This window comes from Humulus lupulus, chromosome 7, assembly GCF_963169125.1.
Source record: "Humulus lupulus chromosome 7, drHumLupu1.1, whole genome shotgun sequence".
NCBI lineage: Eukaryota > Viridiplantae > Streptophyta > Magnoliopsida > Rosales > Cannabaceae > Humulus > Humulus lupulus.
Genome location: NC_084799.1, coordinates 107,593,061 through 107,600,703, shown reverse-complemented (window position 1 = coordinate 107,600,703; position 7,643 = coordinate 107,593,061).

The window sequence follows — 7,643 nt, the reverse complement described above, 5'->3', positions numbered from 1 at the left end:
GTACCACTGTCGAACTTGACTAGTGAGTCACAGCTTCACAGTTGATACTAACACCTTTGCCAAATCTGACTAATTAGTCAGTGCCATGCACAAGTAAGCAATGTTATCAATATGTCATTCATCCAAGAGTAGAACATTCAGCATGCTTACCTAACAGTTGTGAGCATAATATTGATCAGGCACAAACACAGAGACTCAAGCTCTGACCAATCCCATATTCATCATTCATGGCATGCCCTAATCACATCTTTCTCGTGCATCACATGCATCACACTTAATCATCCAGCATGCCTCAATAATAATCATATGCAAATGGGCAAGATTGCCAAGCATTCACTATGCTATCAATGTTTACATTTAAACATCCAACATGCATCAATAATAGCCATGCATGTCACACATAGGGTGCAGTTTTCTTACCTTGGGTCCAAGCACAGGTTACCAACAAATGAGCCACAAGCACGATCCTGATTCCAAGCCTCTAGTAATAACCTAGTCACAACCACAAATGGTGATCCAATGAGTTCAAGTTCTAAAACCAACCCTTGAACTAAAACTTAGCCTCCAAGACATCAATCCCCACTAATCCGGGTAGTAGGAATGATCCCGAGGCCTAAAACCATGTTCCCGGGGTCAAAACACCCAAACGGGCTCAAAAGCCTGCCTGAGCCGCGGCCCTAGAACCTTGAGCCGCGGCCCCCAGCACAACCAGAGGCAAGCGCCACGCCGCCCAGCAAGAACAGATCAGGCACCTGCTTCATCGAGCAAGGGCCGCGGCGCCCAAGAACAAGGCTACGACCCAACTTCGGGGCAGCCATTTTTCTTCGTTTTTAACCTTTTAAAACCTCCAAAAAACATGTATAAACATTCCCAATCATCAAATCAAAGTTCCCAAACTCCCCAATGGTCCAAAACCACCAAAACCTGAGGCTCAAACGAACTAAAAACTCAACGATTCACAAAGTCCAATTCAAGCTTAAAAACTTTTAAAAACTTAAAACTTAAACTTGAATTACCTCCGATTGAGTTGTTTCCAACTAAATCCTCCGGCTAATAAGCTTCTAATTCTCCTTAGGATTGCTATGCCTCGATCCTCGCTTGAATCCGAGTCCTAGAACTCAAGTTATCTTTGAAAACGCGATCGGGAGACGAAAATGGGACTTTAGGGAGAGAGAACGTACAGAACGCTCTTTTTATTTTTCTTAAAAGGTTACTTCAAGCTTAAGTAGCTTCCAATAAAACCTAATGCTCGAGGTCCCGAAAACACCCCCGGGGACATTATAGTCAAAACTTCAAGAATTTCCCCCTGATCTTACTAACTCCCAATTTATCACCAAATATTCATTCCCATTACCCAATAACCCGGTAATGCTCTAAATACCCCTTGACCTATTCCAAGTCAAGCTTAAATCCCGTTGTGACTTTCCCACTAGCTTACCTCCTAGGATTGTCTTGTGCTGGGTAACACTGGCATAACCAAATAATAACAAAGCACCACGCCCATTTCACATATATGCCAAAAATGCCCGAAATGGCCAAAATATGAAAATCACCTAATTAATCACAAATGGGTTCACATGCATATTTAATACACCTAAACATGCATATTATCATTAAATAGCATAATAAATCAATTATGGCCCTCCCAGCCTCCCAATCAAGGTCCTAAACCTCATTAGGAAATTTGAGGCATTACACTCCAGGTACAGTGGTAATTCTGACATCCCGGGCTATCATAGGTTGTAGCCCTTGAAGGAATCTTTCCTTCCTTGTCCCATCAGTGGGTACCAAGTCTGGAGCGAACTTGGCTAATCTGTCGAATTTCAGGGCATACTCAGTCACTGACATATTCCCTTGCAAAAGTTTACTAAATTCCTCGGCCTTTGCAGCTTTAACGGTCTCATTGTAATACTTTTCATTGAAGAGGGTTTTAAACTCTTCCCAACCCATTGTGGTTACGTTTCTAGTTTAGGACACCACCTCCCACCAGATTCGGGCATCCTCCCGAAACATGTACGTGGCACAGGCCACCCTTTCATTGCCCACAACTCTCATGAAGTCCAAGATGGACATAATCATGGCCATCCACTGCTCTGCCTTGAGTGGATCTGCGCCACCCTCGAATACCGAAGGGTTTTGCTTCCTGAACCGCTCATATACCATTTCCCAGCGGTTCTCCAACTCTGTCTGCTGTTATACGGCCGGTATTGAAACAACAGATGGGGCCCCTGATGCAGCATTCCCAGCTGGAATCTGTTGTTGCCTCAATCGTAGTATCTCTTCATTCTGCCCTGCAGTTGAGCTTGCAAGTTTGCAAGCACCTGTTGTTAGTTCTCAGAGGCTGGTGGAGGGTTCTGACCCTGATCATTACTTTTGGCCTGATTCCCAGCGCTGGTTGGCTCATTAGATTGCCCTGGAAGCATACTTCCAAGTCTATCTACAATCAATGACTCAGCTTATCAGGCAGTAATAACAGTATCTCACATCAACCCACGGTTCTAAACCGATCGAATAAGCATCCACATGCATTGACAATGCTAATAAGCATCCCAATAATTCATATACAATAATCATGCTAATAAGCAGAGAAATTCATGGTATCACTTAAACAAGATGCTAATAAGCATATTCTTTGGCATGCATAACCACTTAACAATGCTAATAAACATTTTTCTCTAGCATACTACGACGCTAATAAGCATCCTCTATCCAGGGTACACATACAACAACGCTAATAAGTGTTTCTGACATTCATCAAGTTCAATGATGCTAATAACCAATCCTATAGCATTTACAAATATCTGTCGTACTAATAAACACATTCTCAACCTACATACAGTAGTTAAGGGCCAGACCCTATCAGAATAACTCATGCCTCTTATTTAAACTAGCAGATAAAACACACATAATTCATTTAAGCAAATATACACATAACTATATTAATAGTTACCCAACCCAGAGTCGAGCTTGTCAGAAGCAGTGAATGTACATGCCCAGTCCAACATCAAGAACCCTTAAACCTTGGCTGCTCTGATACCAAGTTGTAATGCCCTGCTAATTAGGGTACATTACCAAGCGTGTTTAAAACCAGTGCTGGACTTGCTAAACAAGTCATTTAGACTAAACATGTGATTAAGCCACTAAAGGTTTAGGTATTAAAACTTTTGATCATCTCATAAGCATTTTCATTAAGTTAAAAAAAATATGCTCTTTACATGGGATCCCAAAAACATCAGTTTAAAAGTTATTTACAATACTCAGGTTACATAATAAGCTGACCTAGGCGGCAAAAGTTGGGTTTAACCCTAGTTCCCCTAAGCATCTCGGCCGTGGTGGTTAAGCAGACTGCATATGTACATACCACTGCTAATGCCCTCCGACTTATGACTGATTGAGCTTCTCTTTTTACCTTTACTTGCACCACAAAGCACCTGTGAGCCAGAAGACTCAGCAAGAAAACGTAATCAACAGTTCACAGAATAAAACGACTATCAAACAATAATAACTGAAATTGGTGCGTTCATAAAACCAAACTGGAGACCATAGAGTCACACAAGTGCATGTTGCACTTTCTTTCAAGTTGTTGGCATCCGAGCCAGTCAAGTGCATGTCGCACTCCCAGGGTGGCCTAGCCATGGTGGGCTGCACTCCATGTGCATTATGCCAATCTTAGCTTATAAACTAAGTTCTTTAAGCCCTTGACTTATAAGTCAAGCCACCACGTGCCTCCAACTTATAAGTTGAAGCCTTGGGACTCTCAACTTATGAGGCGAGTCTCCCAGAGTCCAACATATTCTCAACTAATAAGCTAATCCCCACTTAACACCCTAATAACCCTCTAGTTTATAAACCAAGCTTCATAGTCATAACAGACGGTCACATGTTTCATATAGCATACTTATCAACAATCACAATGCATTATAATACATTCACACAGCAGTCATAAGCATAATCATAATTATGCACATTACAATGTACCTATTCAGATATTCACAAACATAATTATAATCATGTTCATCTACAAAGTCCAAGCTTTATTTATCTCCACATTCACCACCTTGACTAAGCTCTAATCATGCATTCACATAACAGGTGTAGTTTTCTTACCTTTGGTTCGTATGCGAGTTACTAACGACGACCCTTTGAGTACGATCCTCGATTCAAGCCTTTAGCGTAAACCTAGTCACAACTGCAATAAGGAAGTTCCATCAACAATAGGTAAATAAAGGCTTCCAGATCAAATCTTAGCCTTCGGGACATCGAATTCCACTTATCAAGGAAGTAGAATCGATCTCGAGCCCAAGCGGTTAAGTTCCCAATCTAAAAATCCCATTAAGGCCAATTTTCCGCCTTAAGGGCCGCGGCCCCTCACACTCGAGCCGTAGCCCGCCTCTAATTCCAATGGCTCGACCTCCCTTGAAACCAACGCGCACCGTGGCGCGCCCCTGAGGCGCCGCGGCCCACCCCTGCCACCGAGCCCTGCTGGCTCAAAATTCCCTTCGCAGGCCGCGACTCACCATAAAAGAGCCACGGCTCAGCCCCACGAACCGAGAAATTTCTGGGTTTTTCTTCAATCGAACCCAGCCAAAAACTTATCCAATTTCATCCCACTCCTCCAATTCAATTCCCACAATTTATATATTCATTCTCACCAATCAAACCCAACCAATTATCATAGTAAAGCACATCAAACTTCCCAAACCCAATCTCCCAATTATCAAACATGCATGAACACCATAACTCTAAATATACCAACTGAACTAACATGATATCCTTCAGTTCAGAATCCATACCTCAGCTATATGACTCCAATGGTAATAACTCCCAACAATTCCCTGGTTTCTAGCCTTCCCTCCAAGCAAAATCCTTCAAGTTGATCAAAATCACCAAAGCTCCAAGAGAGAAAGTGTAGAGCGTGAGAGAGAAAGGGAGAGCTGCTGCATTTCTTTCCTTTAATTCTCCATCCTTCTGATAATTACCCAGCCATCTATATCCTAACTTAATGGTTATGACTAAATTGCCCCTTGCCCTTAGCCTATTCAACAAGTGCTCACAAGGGCAATTTTGTCCTTTGCCTCAAATCCCTCTATCCACAATTTACATCCTATAATTCCCGCTATTTCCAATATTCTCACTCGGTTACTAAAATACCCCTAAGCTCACCCCGAGCTGGGTATTAAGACCCCGTTGTGACTTTTCCGCTAACTTGCTCATCGGAATCGCCTCTCGTCGAGTAACCCAAATATATCCACATAATAATGTGGTCTCAATCACACAATCACATAATTGCATTTATACCCTAAACGAGTCAAATTACTAAAATACCCTTCTTATAAGAAACGAGCCCACATACACATATTTAATATCTCTAACATGAAAGCATAATTATATTATAATATAATTCACATAATAACTCAATTATTGCCCCCCGACCCCCTAATCCAGGCACTAAGCCACATTAGGAAATTTGGGATGTTACATAAACAACCAAGGACCACGTCAAAATGGGATATTTTTCATGTACGATCCATGAACCTATAAATAAAGAGCTCATGGCATCATTGGGGGGATATGATCTTTTAGACTTTCAAACTCTCTAATTTTGAGACTTTGGGGTTGTTACTTGGTGCATTCTTGGGGCATTTTCTGAGAGAGCTTAGAGAGAGAGAAAAAACTTGTATTCTCTAGAGAGACAAACTTTGTATTTTTCTACTTACACTTGAGAAACTCAGTTGGTTGAGGTTCATTTGATCTTAAGTGTAGGCTACATATATCACAACTCCAAGTGGATTAGGCTATTGCCAACAAATTGGGGCTGAACCACTATACAATTATTTGTGTCATTTATTTTCTATTCAAGGTCTACTGTCGTTTTTGCGTCTACTCGCCGTTGGCCAAAATCGTGGTCAACACTATTATTAATTTCTTTTTAAATATTATGTATTTTTATATATATGTCATGTAAATGTATATATCTATGTCAACATTGTGGTTGAATATCATATATGTAGAGATTATTGATATAAATATTTATATATACTATAAAACTATAATTTATTATATTATATATATATTAAAAAAAACAGTGAATACATTTTTATTATAATTATAAATAGTGTTTACAACTTTAAAACTAAGCAAATGTGCATAGTACGTTGCTTCTACCTAATATTTTAAATAATAATAAAACTAATTTTTATTAAAATTATTGACAATGTTTACTACTTTAAAACTAAGCAAATGTGCATAGCACGTTGCTTCTACCTAGTCTTTTCTATATAAAAAGTGTGTAGATAACGGAAATTCTTGCTTTTAACAGTTTTTATTTTTTAATGTTAACTTTAACGGAATATTCGTATATTTAACAGAATATTCTTATATATATCGGTAGTTTGTAACATCATTTAAACTTAAATAAAATAAAATAAATAATTAAAAAAATAGGATATTTTTGAGATACTTTACAACGATAATTATTTAAAAATAATAAATAATTAAACAAATTAAAATAAGATATTTTTTAGATATTTTACAATAATAATTATTTAGAAATAATAAATAATCAAACAAATTAAAATATGATATTTTTTAGATATTTTACAATGATAATTATTTAGAAATAATAAAATCATATATTTTATAACTTAAATAAAATTTAATTAAACTTAAACTCACTTATTAGAATAATATCATATTAAACATCTAATATAATCTACTATTAATTAGCAACAAATTATTTAAAAAAAAAAACTAGCAAGAAACTTAAATTTAAAATCCACTTATAATATTTAATATTATATTAAACATATAATATATAATCTCTTGTTGTCACTTCCAAATTCAAAAACTAAAACAAACATAAACTTAACAAAAATAAATAAATTATTTAATTAAAATAAGATATTTATTTGAAATTTATATGACATTAATATAAATTTAATAAAAATAATTAATAAATTCTATAAATAAAACTAAGGAAACGTGGATTGCATGTTACTTATATATATAGTATAATAATAAATGTCATTTTTTCATTTTTTTATTTTTTATTCGACTTTTTTAATTTATGACTATTAATTAATTTAAGATTTTTTTTTCTATTTTTTATTTTAATAATAATTATAATAAATGTCAATTAAAATTATTTATATAATAATAAATATCCTATCCCTTCCTATTTTTTAAGTAAAAAAGTAAATTTAACTAAATTTATTAGGGTCTGAATTTCAAATTTACCCTAAGAAGTACTCAAGTAGGTGGAACAAAAATTTTAAGACCATAGTATCATCATACGCAAAACAACATAAACATTCTATTTTTCAAAATAAAATAAGAAAAAAAAATGAATATGTTGATAATATTGATGGGTACATCAATTTTTTATTTATTATTATTTTTTAAAAATAAAAGTGAAAAAAAAAACCTAAATAAAGATAAAAAAGAAGGGTATTTTGGTGACAAAAGAAAGAAGAATATGCTAACGCAGACGCCAACATGATGCGCACGTTACGGCGTGTGAGACACAAAGCCGTGGTAGCAATAGAGAGCATCAACCGTTGGATCAGATCCCTAAAGATCTAATGGCTGACAAAGAAACCCTAGCCACAGTCGAAGCACTAGAGTTCCCCTTTAAAGTCCCAAAC